The sequence below is a fragment of the Aquarana catesbeiana genome, linkage group LG06, assembly GCF_042186555.1.
Source record: "Aquarana catesbeiana isolate 2022-GZ linkage group LG06, ASM4218655v1, whole genome shotgun sequence".
Classification (NCBI taxonomy): domain Eukaryota; kingdom Metazoa; phylum Chordata; class Amphibia; order Anura; family Ranidae; genus Aquarana; species Aquarana catesbeiana.
The window spans coordinates 121,090,688-121,104,099 of record NC_133329.1 but is presented as its reverse complement, the minus strand read 5'-3'; the positions used below and the strand labels follow the sequence as shown (position 1 = coordinate 121,104,099).

The following is a 13,412-nucleotide window of genomic DNA, read 5'->3' as shown; positions in this document are numbered from 1 at the left end:
ATTAAAAAAAGAAAACAAATAAAATTAGACATGCTATCTGCCAATAGAACTTAACCAAAAAATGCATTCTATGCATCCAAAAATATAGAAAATATACCAAATCAAATCAATAATAATAATTTAAAGTTATTTATAGGATTATGTATTTTCCTTTTGTCCTTTTTTCAACAATATCTTGCCTACTAACCTTGAAAAAGGCCAAACAAGCTACTTGGGCCTCCTATAGACTTTAACCACTTCCCTACCCGGCCATAGACAAATGACGTCCACAGATGGGATCTCCCATCCTGGGTGGACGTCATATGACGGCCTCGGGTTCCTGGCCGCCTAGGGGGCGCGCGCACGCCGCGTTGCTCGGGACCCGGTGCGTATGCCCGGCAGCCGCGATGTCCGCCGGGCACCCGCGATTGCCCGTTAATCGGGCCGGACCATGGATCTGTGTGTGTAAACACACAGATCCACGTCCTGTCAGTTCAGAGGAGAGCGATCTGTGTTCCCAGAACAGCGGAACACTGATCGGTCTCCTCCCCTTGTGCCCCTCCTCCCCCTACAGTTAGAAGCATTCCCTAGGAAACACATTTAACCCCTCCCCACCCCCTAGTGGTCAACCCCTTCACTGCCTGTCACATTTACACAGTAATCAATGCAATTTTATAGCATTGATCGCTGTATAAATGTTAATGGTCCCAAAAATGTGTCAGAAAGTGTCCGATGTGTCCGCCATAATGTCACAGTCACGAAAAAAAAATCTCTGATCGCCGCTATTACTAGTAAAAAAAAAAATAAATAAATATTTTTTTTTTTTTAAATGCCATAAATCTATCCCGTAAGGGGGTGAAAATGCCCGGTATTGAACCGGTTAAAGGGGTTAGGCGCTAAATTTGGGGTTTCCAGACTTCCCAGTTTGGCAAACTCACCTAGAACCATACCTGACCAGGTTAGCTCATCCCAAATAAAGAGAACACAAACCAGGAGTTGGGAATAGCTTATTCATACCAGATCATATATTTGATTAGTCTTCTCACCATAAGCTGCTAAAAGCTGATATTTGATTGGCTGCTCTTTTTTTAAATAAGCACATTGGTACTTAGTACTTGTTAGCTCTCATAAAGCAGACACATCTGTTGCATGCATACAGGGGATAAAACGACGCTTATTTTGCTATGTAGCCTTCTTGACACTTTGCACTAGGTACTGCAATCTAGTTAAAAGCCAGGCACTGGATGATCTTAGTGACCTGTTGCACTTTGACCAGAGGGTCCACACTGTTTTTTGGAGTGATATTTCACTGCACAACGAGATCTAAGGCAAAAACAGCAGAGTTGGTGGCAGCTTTGAAGGGTGAAAGTAACATGGTCTGAAACTTTAGCCCTCTTTACTGATATTACATGCGTGGATTTGCAGTTGGATGTAATCAATAATTCATGTGGCTTTTCTTCAATACCTAGGGTTGAACTTTAACTCCACAACCGACAGTTCAATTCACAACGCAACTAGCTAGTGGCATTCTGCATCTGCTGTCTGTTTCTGTGGAATACATGGAAGGGTCTAATAACAGAGGTTTTAAAGGTGGTTAGGCTTGACACCAGGGCATCGAAGCTTGAAAATGTGGAAGCACAGTTTTCTTCCTGTGATACATGTAATCTACCCAGTGCATTCAATTTAGGCAAAGTATAGACATTAAGGACACACACTTGGTAGGTGGATTTATAATGGAATAAAGAATAGAAAAACGCATATCCGAGAGTCCAAAGGGATGCACACCCCAAATAATTGAAAAAAAATGGAAGGATTCCCCCAAGGGTTTTTTAGCAGCTAGGTATGCTAATCAAGAAAGTTTATATAGTTTATAATATTGTAACATCTTTATTGGACAAAATTAGTACAAGAATGGAAATAGGATTTAAAATATGAATTCTGGCTACAGGTGTATATGAAAATGTCCCATTACAGCTGTCAATTATTACACAGTACAACTATCAACTGACAGTACATTACAAAAATGATATCCACACGAACACCCCGACACGTTTCAACTTATTCAGTCATAGTCATCTTCAGGGGTTTTTTTTTGGCTCTTAAAGGGTATATCAAAACATCCATATGTTCAATACCTCATATTCTGTGAGCATTTGTGCATGTGATATATTAGTAAATTGATAATAGCGCTCAGGAAATGGAACCCTACCCTATAGCCATAAATTGTTTAAAAAGATCCCAGCAGTCCAAAAATCTCCACACGCCATTCCCAGCTCCTCAAGATAATAATTGACAGCTGTAATGGAACATGATTGTATACACCTGTAGCCAGAATTCATATTTTAAATACTATTTCCATTCTTGTACTAATTTTGTCTAATAAAGAGTTTACAATATTATGAACTATATAAACTGTCCTTGAATAGAATATCTAGCTGCTAAAAAACCCTTGGGGGAATCCTTCCATTTTTTTTATAATGGAATAAAGTACCATGGTGGCCATATAAAGTAAATTTTCAGGTTCATAGCAAAATAACTTGAGCATTGCTTTGGAGAGTCTATTACTTTAGGGAGAATGAATAAGAATATTAGAAGTCTTTAGATTCAATAGAAAAACAATTCATATTCCCCAAAATATAAAATTATTCTCACATGGTGCAGCTCTCCATAAAAACTAGTCAGCTTCCATGTTTTTTTTTTTTAGAAGCTGATTGGCTACCATGAACAGCTGCTGCAGATTTTGCACTCTCCAGTTTTAGTAAATCTACCCCACGGTAACTAATGTGTTCAAAACATGACAACAGTTTTACTTCATAGACAATCAGTCTTGCTCTGAATATCAAAATGGAGTGGCATCTGGAATGTCCATTGGACATAGCATAGCAGAGATCATACAGGCTTTTGGATATTCCTGGGAGCGGACAGGATGGTGTGACAAAATCAGCATTTAACCTACACACGCTGCTGTAGTAGAGTAATATTTATTGTCTTTATTGTATATGCATGTGATATGCATTATGCTTAAAGAGGAAGTAAACCCTGGTGGGTTTTACTTCCTCTTTATTTCCCTGCAAAGGTAAAGCATAATGGGCTAATATTATGTGTCACTTACCTGACACCAAAGCCCGCAATGTCTTCGTTGTCCCCACTAGCAGGGAGCGTCCATCTTCAGCCCTCTTCCTTCCGTGGCCGCGAACTCTGTCTCCGTGACTGGCCGGAGTCGCGTGACGTCACTCCTGTGGAGCCGCCAGTCACGGCATGACCCCTATTAGAAACTGCAGGATGTGCCCTTTCTAAAGGGCGCATGCGCCAATGACATCGGCGCTCATCTTTTTAGTAAATATCTCCTAAACATCCACGGTATATTTCTTTTTTTTTTTTCAAATAACATTTTTATTTTGTTTTGATTATACAACAAAAGATAGACATAGCTTGCGCATTGGAATGTACAAAAGTCAACACAACAGTCACAGTTCAGCCTATGCACACATTGTATCCAAGCATAGCATTGTAAGTGACATGCCATCATATCTGGTCTAACGCTTAAATTATGAATTCTCAAACAACATCTACTACATGCTATTATATAGCTAGTAAAATGCAGAGAGAAAAGAATGAAAGAGGATAAGAAAGATGGTGTAGAGATTGCAGAAAAAAATAGGACTAGAGATAGGGTAGGAAAGGAAGGTATGAGGGATAGGGGAGGGGGTTCGACCCTCAGCTCAAGGCAGATCAAGGCAGATCCTCATGGCTATGCCATTCCTCCCAGACCTTATTGTGTGCTTCTAGCCTGTCTTGTAGTCTAGCTGACATCTTTTCCATTAGTTCTATATCTTTTTATTCTGGTATAAAGGTCCTCCTGGGAGGGGGGGGGGACGTCTTTTCCAGTGAAGGGCAACCAGGCATCGAGCAGCCGTCAAAATGTGTCTTAGCAGTTTTTTAGAGGGCTTAGAAATCCGTAAGGGAGACACCCCTAGCAAAAATAGTTTTGGGGTCATGGGGACTTGCACACCCAGTAAGCGAGACAGCAATAGTTGCGTCTCCGTCCAAAAAGAGACAATCTTGGGGCAACTCCAGTATATATGCCTTTTTCTCTCCCACAGCGCCAACACTGATCTGAGCATGAGTGATATATGACATGAAGAACGTCCGGTGTCAGGTACCAAAAATAGAGAATTTTATATGAGTTCTCCTTATAGAGGGTACAGTAGGAGCTCTTTGCCGCCTGAGACCAGATCGCCCCCCACGTCCCCTCTGGGATCACTTCCCCCAGGACTTTTTCCCAGCGGAGCATGTATGCATGTTTGCCGTGGGTGGTAATGGAATGTGAGTTAAGCAACCGATAGATATCAGATATCAAGCCTCGGCATGCTGTACCCTCCAAGACTATGCTCTCAAAGGGGGATGGCGCTGAAAATTGGAGGTTCGGGGCAATAGACTGGGCGTAGTGATGTATCTGCAGATATCCATAAAACACCTGGCGAGGTAAGTCATGTTTTGTCTGTAATTGGGCAAACAATAGCATTCTAGGGATCCACCAAGTGGCCCATATGAAAAAGATTCCATGTTGCCCAGGGGAGAGACATCTGGCGTGTTAGACCGGCAGGCAGGTTATGGTTATAGAGAAAGGAGGTGAGAAGTGACTGCTCTGAGCTGAGCCCATGGGCATGAGACAGTCTTCTCCAGAGCGACCTAAGTAGGGTCATTGACCCCAGGAGTCTTTCTGGGTCCACCTTCGCGCTCGCACTCCATAGCAGACTGTTTGGATGTATAAGAGCTAGCCATATCTTCTCAATTTCCACCCATTTATTATATGCCCGTTGGGGAAACCAGGAGGCAATAGCCCGCAGTTGAGATGCTTGGTAATATTTCACCAGGTCAGGTAATGCCAGCCCCCCATCTGTTCGGGATGCAACTAGTACTGATCGGCGTATTCTGTGTCTCTTGTAGTTCCAGACAAATCACATTAGGCCTGCCTGGAGCTTCCGCAGTTGTCCATAAGGTACTGGAATGGGCAGTGTCTGGAACAGGTACAAAAGTTTGGGGAGAATGGTCATCTTTACAGACGCCACTCTGCCCAAAAGGGAAATATGATGGGTTTTCCATTTTTGTATAAGGTCTCTTATGTGGCGGAAGAGGGGTGGGAAGTTGGCTTGATATAAGGATGCATAAGGCTGGGTAATTTGGACCCCTAAGTATTTCAGGGCTGAAGTCTTCCAATGGTAGGGAAAACATTGCTGTAGATGTCGCACTTCTGCATCCGGAATGTTAATTGGCAGTGCTTCTGATTTGGATGCATTAATTTTGTATCCAGAGAGGGATTTGTAGGTGTCCAGTTCGGCATTTAGATTTGGCAGTGATATTCGAGGTTGAGTAAGGGTAAGTATGATATTGTCCGCGAACAAGGCCAATTTAAACGCCCTCCCTCGAACCAAAACCCCCCTTATGTTCGGATTTCCGCGAATGGACGCCGCCAGGGGCTCTACACACAATGCAAACAATAACGGAGAGAGTGGGCATCCCTGGCTTGTACCGTTTGCTATTGAAAAGGTGGAGGACATAGCAAAAGGGGTCTTAACCTGGGATGTAGGGTTAGTGTACAAGTGTTGGATAGCCCTTAGAAAGGCCCCCTGAAAGCCCATGTGCTTTAACGTGGCGAACAGGAAGGGCCAGCCAAGGCGATCAAATGCCTTTTTTTGCGTCTAGTCCCAAAACCAGGGACTCTTGACCCTCCCTGTTCGCCACATCTATCAGATTAATGACCCGTCTCGTGTTATCTCCCGCTTGGCATAGGGGAACAAAGCCTACCTAATCTTTATGTATCAGGGATGGCAATATCGGATTCAGTCATATAGAGAGGAGTTTTGTAAAGATTTTTAGATCGGAATTCAGGAGTGCTATCGGCCTGTAACTAGCGCAAAGGGCAGGGTCCTTATCTGGCTTTGGGATTATTGTGAGGAAGGACCTCTGTCAGAGGGTATGGGTGTTTGTTGGAGAAAAGCATTAAATAATTTACACATGTGTGGTAGAAGGATAGGGAGAAAAGTTTTATAGTATTCATATGGGAGTCCGTCAGGGCCTGGAGATTTACGGATGGGCAGGGCCTTAACAGTAGAGGTAATTTCCTCCTCAGATATGTCTGCATTAAGTGAAAGAAGGTCCGAGGCCTGAAGTCGGGGAATCCTGCTTCGTTCCAGATACTGGGTCAGTCTGTCAGTAAGTTCGGGGGAAGTAGAGTCATGAGGGATCTCAGAGTTATTATATAACTTGGTATAGAATTCCGCGAAGACTTGAGTTATATCATGGGGATGGGAGATTAGGTCGCCCTCTGTGTTTTTTATTTGATGAGGAGTTGTTGCGTTTGAGTGTTCAGTCAATTTGCGAGCCAAGAGGGAGTGAGCCTTATTACCCTTGTCATAATAGAGCTGTTTCAATCTCCGTAACGCTTTTTCCACTTTGCCAATAGCCAAGACTTTAAGAGTTGTGCGTAGACATACGATTTTTTAAGAAGTTGTGTCGACGGAGAAATCTACAGATTCCGTTCCAGCACCCTAAGCTCCCGCTCTTTCTTCATGGCCAAGGCTAGTGCAATACACCGGCCCCGGAGGACTGCCTTATGGGCTTCCCAAAGGACGGAAGGAGAAACCCCTGGGGTTGTATTCTCGATAAAATAGTACTGCAATGTCGAGTCTAGCTCCATTTTGGAAGGAGGGTGCTGTAGGAGAAAAGTGTTGAGTTGCCAGTGGCAAGGCCTACGGCTTAAGGCGCCCAAGTTCAATGTCATGAAAATGGGGGCATGATCCGACCAGGAGATCGGGTAGATCTGTGTATCGTTAACGACCCGCAAGGCAGCATTATTTACAAAGAGATAGTCAATTTGGGAGTGCATGCGATGGGGTGCAGAGTAGAACGTGTATTGTCTGTCCCCGGGGTGAAAGGCTCGCCAAGAGTCAAACAGGGCATACCGTCTAGTGATCTGTCTAAAGAGTTTCGATTCTCTGGCTGTCCTGTTCTGTGAGTTCCGGGGGTCTACTGTGTGGCGGTCATGTACCGATGAGTGGGACAAATGAAAGTCTCCTCCAACTATCAGAAATTCATGGGGCATTCGGAACAGACGTGTGAATACTTTAGTAAGGAAGTTGATCTGATGGGTATTTGGGGCATAGAGGTTGCATATAGTAACCGCCTGAGACTGCCATTGACCACGTAATATAATATAATGACCTCGTGGGTCAATATAAGATTCTGAGCATTGAAAGGGTGAACCCCGTTTGAAAAGGATGGCCACTCCTGCGCGTTTACGAGGATTAAACGCCTGATAAATTTGGGAGTATCGTCTGGAGGCGAACGTAAAGGAGTCCCCTTTGTTAAAGTGAGTCTCCTGAAGCATAATAATATCTGCTCCCGAGTGCCTACACTCAGTAAGCGCCAGATGTCTCTTCCTGTTGGAGTTTAATCCGTGGACATTCAATGACATTACCTTAGCCATAGTGATGGGTATGTGCAAAAAAAAAGATACTTATCTGATCCAGCTGCCCGAGTGCCGAGTCGCCAAGGTATGGAGGATGCCGAGAGCCGAGGGGCTGTGTGGAAGATTGACAGGGTCCTGAAATGAGCCGAAGGAGGGATAAGGAAAGGAGAAGTGAGAATAGAAAGAAAAGATAAGGACAGATTAACAATGTGCATAATAAACATCGCATATAAATTCTGCATATCCTGCAAGACGCAGGGTTAACTGAGTTCCAATAGGTCCCACAGGTCCGAAGTGAAAACAACAGGCTGGGGGGACGTAAGGAAGTTAAACTGTTAAGGAACTCTAGGGAGTAAACCACAGGGGGGTCCAGTGAGCGGAAGAGTAACCACTCTCAGTTCTTCGATTAGAAGCGCCCAATAAATTTTGCAGAAAAAAGAAAAAACAGTATGGAGGCCTAGGGGAATTTGAAACATTTGGTAATGGGTGAATCATGGTAAGCAGCTTTGGGGAAGCTCTTGTTGCGGCTGAGAGAGTCAGGTACAGGGAACTTGACCTCTACAGTCCTTTTTAGGCTTGGCAGATTTTTGAGGTGAACTTTGACCCTGGGAACGTTTAGTCGGAGGGACCCTCTGCCAGATCGAGGGAGGAGGGGGTGGAGTGGCCAGCAAGTCCCAATCCTGGAGCCGGGGGACAGAGAGCCCCAGTGTGTCACAAAAAACCTCCAGTTCTTCAGGATATCGCAGTACAGCTGATTGTCCGTCTTTCCTTGCCGTCAGACTAAAGGGGAAACCCCATCGATAGGCAATGTCTTTTTACTGCAGCAGAAGGAGAAGAGGTTGTAGGAGCCTGCGTTTCTGCAACGTGATCCATGATAGATCTGATTAAAGCTGGATTTGGGTATTGGCGAAGACCACTTTCCTAGTGGATCGGGCTTTTCGCATTATATCCTCTTTTAGCGGATATGAGTTGACCTTGCAGATAACATCTCGTGGTTTAGAAAGCGGTCCCTTGGGACGTAGGGCACGATGAGCTCTGTCCATTTCTGTGGGTTTATTTGGGGGATCTCCCAAGAGGCCATTAAATAGGGTTTGCAGGGTGTCATGTAAGTCTTCTGGTCCTTCTGATTCATATGTTGTTCCTGCGCCCCCTATTTTCCAAATCCTCTAGGTGGCATTGCATATCCCTCAAAAGTATGCGATGATCTGCACCCTGCAGTTGGGTGCGATGTACTGCTAATTTGGTTTCCTGAATTTATTCCTCCGCCATCTCCACCCTGTCAGCTAGGTGTTTAAAGTTAACTTGAAGTACCTGTATTTCGGCTCGGCAGGTAGACTTAACATCCTCAATTAGTTGTTTAAAATCCTCTTTGGTCGGAATGGCCTGGAGGTAGTCATGCCATGAAAGATGAGATTGGATATGAGAGTCTGGTGTCACCTGGCGTGGGGCATATTGAGAGACAGGTGTTTGTTGATGTTGCAGGAAAGTCTCTGGCTGGGCCTGGGCTGCACGCTTTGGCTGAAAGCCCCATATGATGTTCTCCCCTGAGGGCTGGGACTGTATAGAGGATCGCCTTTGCAATTCCCCCGCATCTCTGGTACTCGGGGGGCCAGCAGCCTGAGCATAGGTGGTGACACAATCCCGATCCCCCCTGTTAAGCCTGGACCCCCCAAGCAAGATTGTCTTTGTTCCTTAGGAGAAGCTGGGGCCTGGTTGTAGGCCAGTTGTGGCGTGCATTGCCTTTGAAGCCCGGTGGGAGTAATCTCCGAGTCCTGCGTGTAAAGGGGGGCTGGCAGGGGGGGAAAGTCCTCCGAATCCTCTGAGGAGGTGGGGGAGCTGGGCGCTACTGCCGAGACCCCCGGGACGGAAGCCGTTCGCAGCAGCCGGGGGAAGGTGTCCGTGCACTGTGTGCAGGAGGCTCCAGTGAGGCCTAGTGTGGCGGGCTTTTTCCCTTGGAGCAGCGTCTCCTGGGACACAGGGTGGGGGGAGAGACTCACTGTGCCCTTCGTTGCGGCCTGCAGGCCGGGCGACATCCAGTCCATTGTGGGGGATTCCTGTGGATGGATCAGAGCCTGGTATCCTGATGGCGGAGCCCTCGTGGAGGAGGCGGAGGAGTCCGCCGGCGCCATTTTGTCCATCCCGCCGGCCGGCATGGAGGGAGGTGAGAAGTAGCCTCTGAGTGTCGCCGAAGTGCCGGGCAGAGGCTGAGATGATCCCCGGGCTTTAGTGGATCGGGTTCTCCGCGATCCACCCATATGCAGGCATAGAAAAGTCCCCTGTTTAGGCCTTGTAGCTGTGGGCTGAGAGGGAGCTAAAGGCTCACACGTCCATTCAGGTCGGCTTCCGGTCACGCCCCCCACGGTATATTTCAAGCACCTACATGTAAGCCTTAATATAGGCTTACCTATAGGTAAAAGTGGTTGCACAGGGTATACAACCACTGTAAGGTAATCCCAATACCAGTTACAAATTTCCATATATTAAGAATTAGCAGTACAGCCACTTTACAAGTTCTCATTCACTCTTGTAGCTATAGGCATTGTGAAGAACATCATTTTCAAAGTTTACAACAGAGGAAGTAAAATGGTAGCTATTTTCCTATTACCTTATATTGCCACATAATCTTTGCAGCCTTTCAGCCCCCTAATGTACACATACAGCCAGTGATTCTAAGCTGCTGGAAACCACCTAAATCTGATTTCAGGGTCTTTGTTGTGATCTTTGAGGATGAATTACTTCACAGCATAAGAAGCTAGGAAGGTCATGAATAACTTGTTTTACTACTCCTTTACTGCTTGGTAAAAATATGTGAATACTTTTATGTTCATAGTGTGGGTAACTTCAACTTTCAAGTTTTTCTATTTGCAATTTTAATTTAAAAAAAGTTAATTCTAAACTTGATTTTTGATTCTTTTTCAGATAATGTCAAGTGATTTGGAGGGCCTGTTAGCAAAGGAAAGGAAAGAAACAGGTTAAAAAGGTAAAACAATATACTTTAAAGCTAATGTTAGCAAATAATGATTAATTTTATGTGGCTTAAATAATAACATGGTGCGAAGAAATATGCGATGTTGTAAAATATATTGGTCTTTGAATTAAACTGTCATGAGTCTAATTGCTATTGTGAAATACCTACTATATATGTTGTATTATTGGCTATAGTTCATTGTAGCATTTGTAGGCTTCAATCTCCGGCTTAGGTTACACCAGCAATCCTTTAACTCAGTGGTCATCTACTCCTGTCCTCAGGGCCCACTAACAGGCCAGTATTGCAGGATAACTGAAATACATCACAGGTGATATCATTTGCTGCTCAGTGATTGCAGTATTCTAGTCTGCATCTCCCCAAGGTAATACATAAAACCTGGCCTGTTAGTGGGCCCTGAGGACAGGGTTGATGACCACTGCTTTAACTGGCAGGAATTCATCAGCAACAGGATCTCCAAGTGATCTAAGGGAACATTCGCCATCTCCTATGGTGTTGCCCAATTGCTGGCCAAACTAGGAAGGTGTCACTCCTGCAGTATTTAGCCAGAAAGGGAGCAACCCTTCAGAAGAGGGGTCCCCCTTTGGATCCCTGCAGTAAGCAGCAAGTGTCTTGGACTAAATACCTTTTTTCCAGAAACAATTGGACTTTAAAAAGACTGATTAAATTTATATGGATGAGCTGAAATTCAACGTTAAACTTGTAGATGCTCAAATCTAGGAACTGTTACTCGCTTTCTGAACCAGGGGCTGGGAGTCTAGATTTAACCTCTTTGAAGCCAGTTTGCACCACGCTATTAAACAGCCCATGTTTTGCTTTGTAATATAATGAAATGTTCTTGTATAGATACATACGTATATTACCACATTTTCCAATGTGAGAATATACATTTATTTACACATAAATTTAATTTGAAAACTCTTGTCATATTTTGATCATATTTAGAATTTTTTCCACATGTAGACTGCATGTTGTCTCAGACTTGGTAGCAGAACAGTCAAACTTACTCAGTTTCCCTATCTGAGCTCATTACAATTAGAATACACAGCTGTGAAAGGATTACTATAGTTCACTATAGAGAGAATGCTCATCAGACAAATACATTTGTTTATTTTAAGCAGCCAATCAGAAGCTTGTTAAAAGTTTGTTCCCAAAACAATGGCAGCTTATAAAGAACTTTTTACTGAAGGGTGCCATTAATGGGTTATCCTTCTTACGATGTTAGTTCTTTGGTTATCATGCTGACCCAGAAGCATAAGGATTCCTGACACTTCACTGACCTCCTGACTTGTATAGTTGTTCTGAGTACTTAAGTCAGAGGGTGGGCTTAAAGTTGTACCAAAGTCTGCAAATAATTACCTCCCCTGTAATGGCCCAATGTCTGCAAAGTCCCTCGCTGATTCCGGAGCTCTTCTTCCCAGCTTCGTGGTGGTAGGATGACATAACTCACATGCATGTGCAGGAATTCAGTCAATGTTTTTATTGCATGTATCTTCTGTGATAAAAAGCCAGCTTGCTCGTAAGCAGTTCAGTTCTTCTATAAGAGTTAGACAACTAGCATTTCCATTAGAAAATCGTCAAGAGCAAACCATATTCTTTTTAAGACAGGTTAACTTTAAAGCAAATTTAGAGCAAAGCAACAGGTTTGCTTTATTACCCCCCCATCTACAAGAAGCATATACTCACTTCTCCTTTATTTGCTTTAGCACCAGGAGGCCAAATGACATACCTGGAACCCCCAGGAAAAGAGAAGCATATGATTCCACCATGTTATAGCACTGGGCCGGTCAGAACTGTTGCAACAGGGGGTCCATAGCCCCATGTAACAAATGACTCTAGCGGCTTGTAGCCTACACAGGACTTTCCTTTCACTCCCAGTGGATAAACAGAGCAGCAGGGAGTGAAAGGATGGAAAGTGAATGCTATTGTCGATGAAGAAGCTAAAGCAAACCTTGAATGGGCAAATCACAGGTTCACATTAAGCTTTCTGTCTGTCATAAGGTGCTATTGGTCCTTCACTTCATTCATAATGAACTCAGTTTGTCTAGTTTATAATAGCAAAACTGTTGTAGCCACTTTGGTTGTGAGTATCTATTTTCCCCTTTAAACAGTGAAATACAATATAGGGAAACCAATCTATGCACTTGGGGTTGAACAGCATAAATGCTTAATAGACAGCTGTGGACAATTATTGTATTTATTTATTTCAGGTACTTATATAGCGCCGTCAATTTACACATCGCTTTACATATACATTGTACATTCACATCAGTCCCTACCCTCAAGAACTTACAATCTAAGGTCCCTAACTCACATTCATACATACACATACTAGGGCCAATTTAGACAGGATCTAATTAACCTACCAACATGTCTTTGGAGTGTGGGAGGAAACCCACGTAGGCACAGGGAGAACATGCAAACTCCAGACAGGTAGTGTCGTAAGTGGGATTTGAACCAGTAACCCTTTTTGCTGCTAGGCGAAAGTGCTATCCACTACACCACTGTGCCACCCAATGCACAGTGAATACCAATCTGGGCTAGAACAGCAAGTATGACAGTGCTGTATGATTCACACATCTCTACGGATCCGCTCGAGGTCCATAATGCCCTGGACACTTTCAGTGCAGAAGCATGTATTAGATCTCATTCACTGTAGAAAGTTCTCAAAGCATGTATCCAATAAGTGAAGACCACATACCAAGATGTCTCACTGTAACACTATTTACTTTCAGCAACCTTGCATAGACTCTATTCATAGAAGGTACACATGTTTGCTTGTCATACTTGCTCTTAACAACTGACCCTAAAAGCATATAAGAAGGTATGGCAGGGGATAGATGCAAATGTGGAGCCTGGTGGCATCATATGAGAGTTTGATGCTGACAGGAATTTAAGAATAAGAGTTTTTCCAAAGGACGGTCCCTTTGATATTTTTTTGGGTTACAGAAAGCAAGCATATGGCAAACTAAATCT

At 44.0% G+C, this 13,412-nt stretch overlaps 1 protein-coding gene across 7 annotated transcripts in view; it reads left to right on the top strand.

The window, feature by feature from the left end:
- Positions 1–13,412, top strand: part of ELFN1 (extracellular leucine rich repeat and fibronectin type III domain containing 1) — an 855,107-nt gene that overhangs the window by 238,459 nt on the left and 603,236 nt on the right. For all 7 annotated transcript variants that reach the window (XM_073636732.1, XM_073636736.1, XM_073636727.1 and 4 more), the window contains one exon: positions 10,370–10,430. The gene's annotated coding sequence lies outside the window, so the exon portion shown is untranslated. The remainder of the gene's footprint in view (positions 1–10,369; positions 10,431–13,412) is intronic.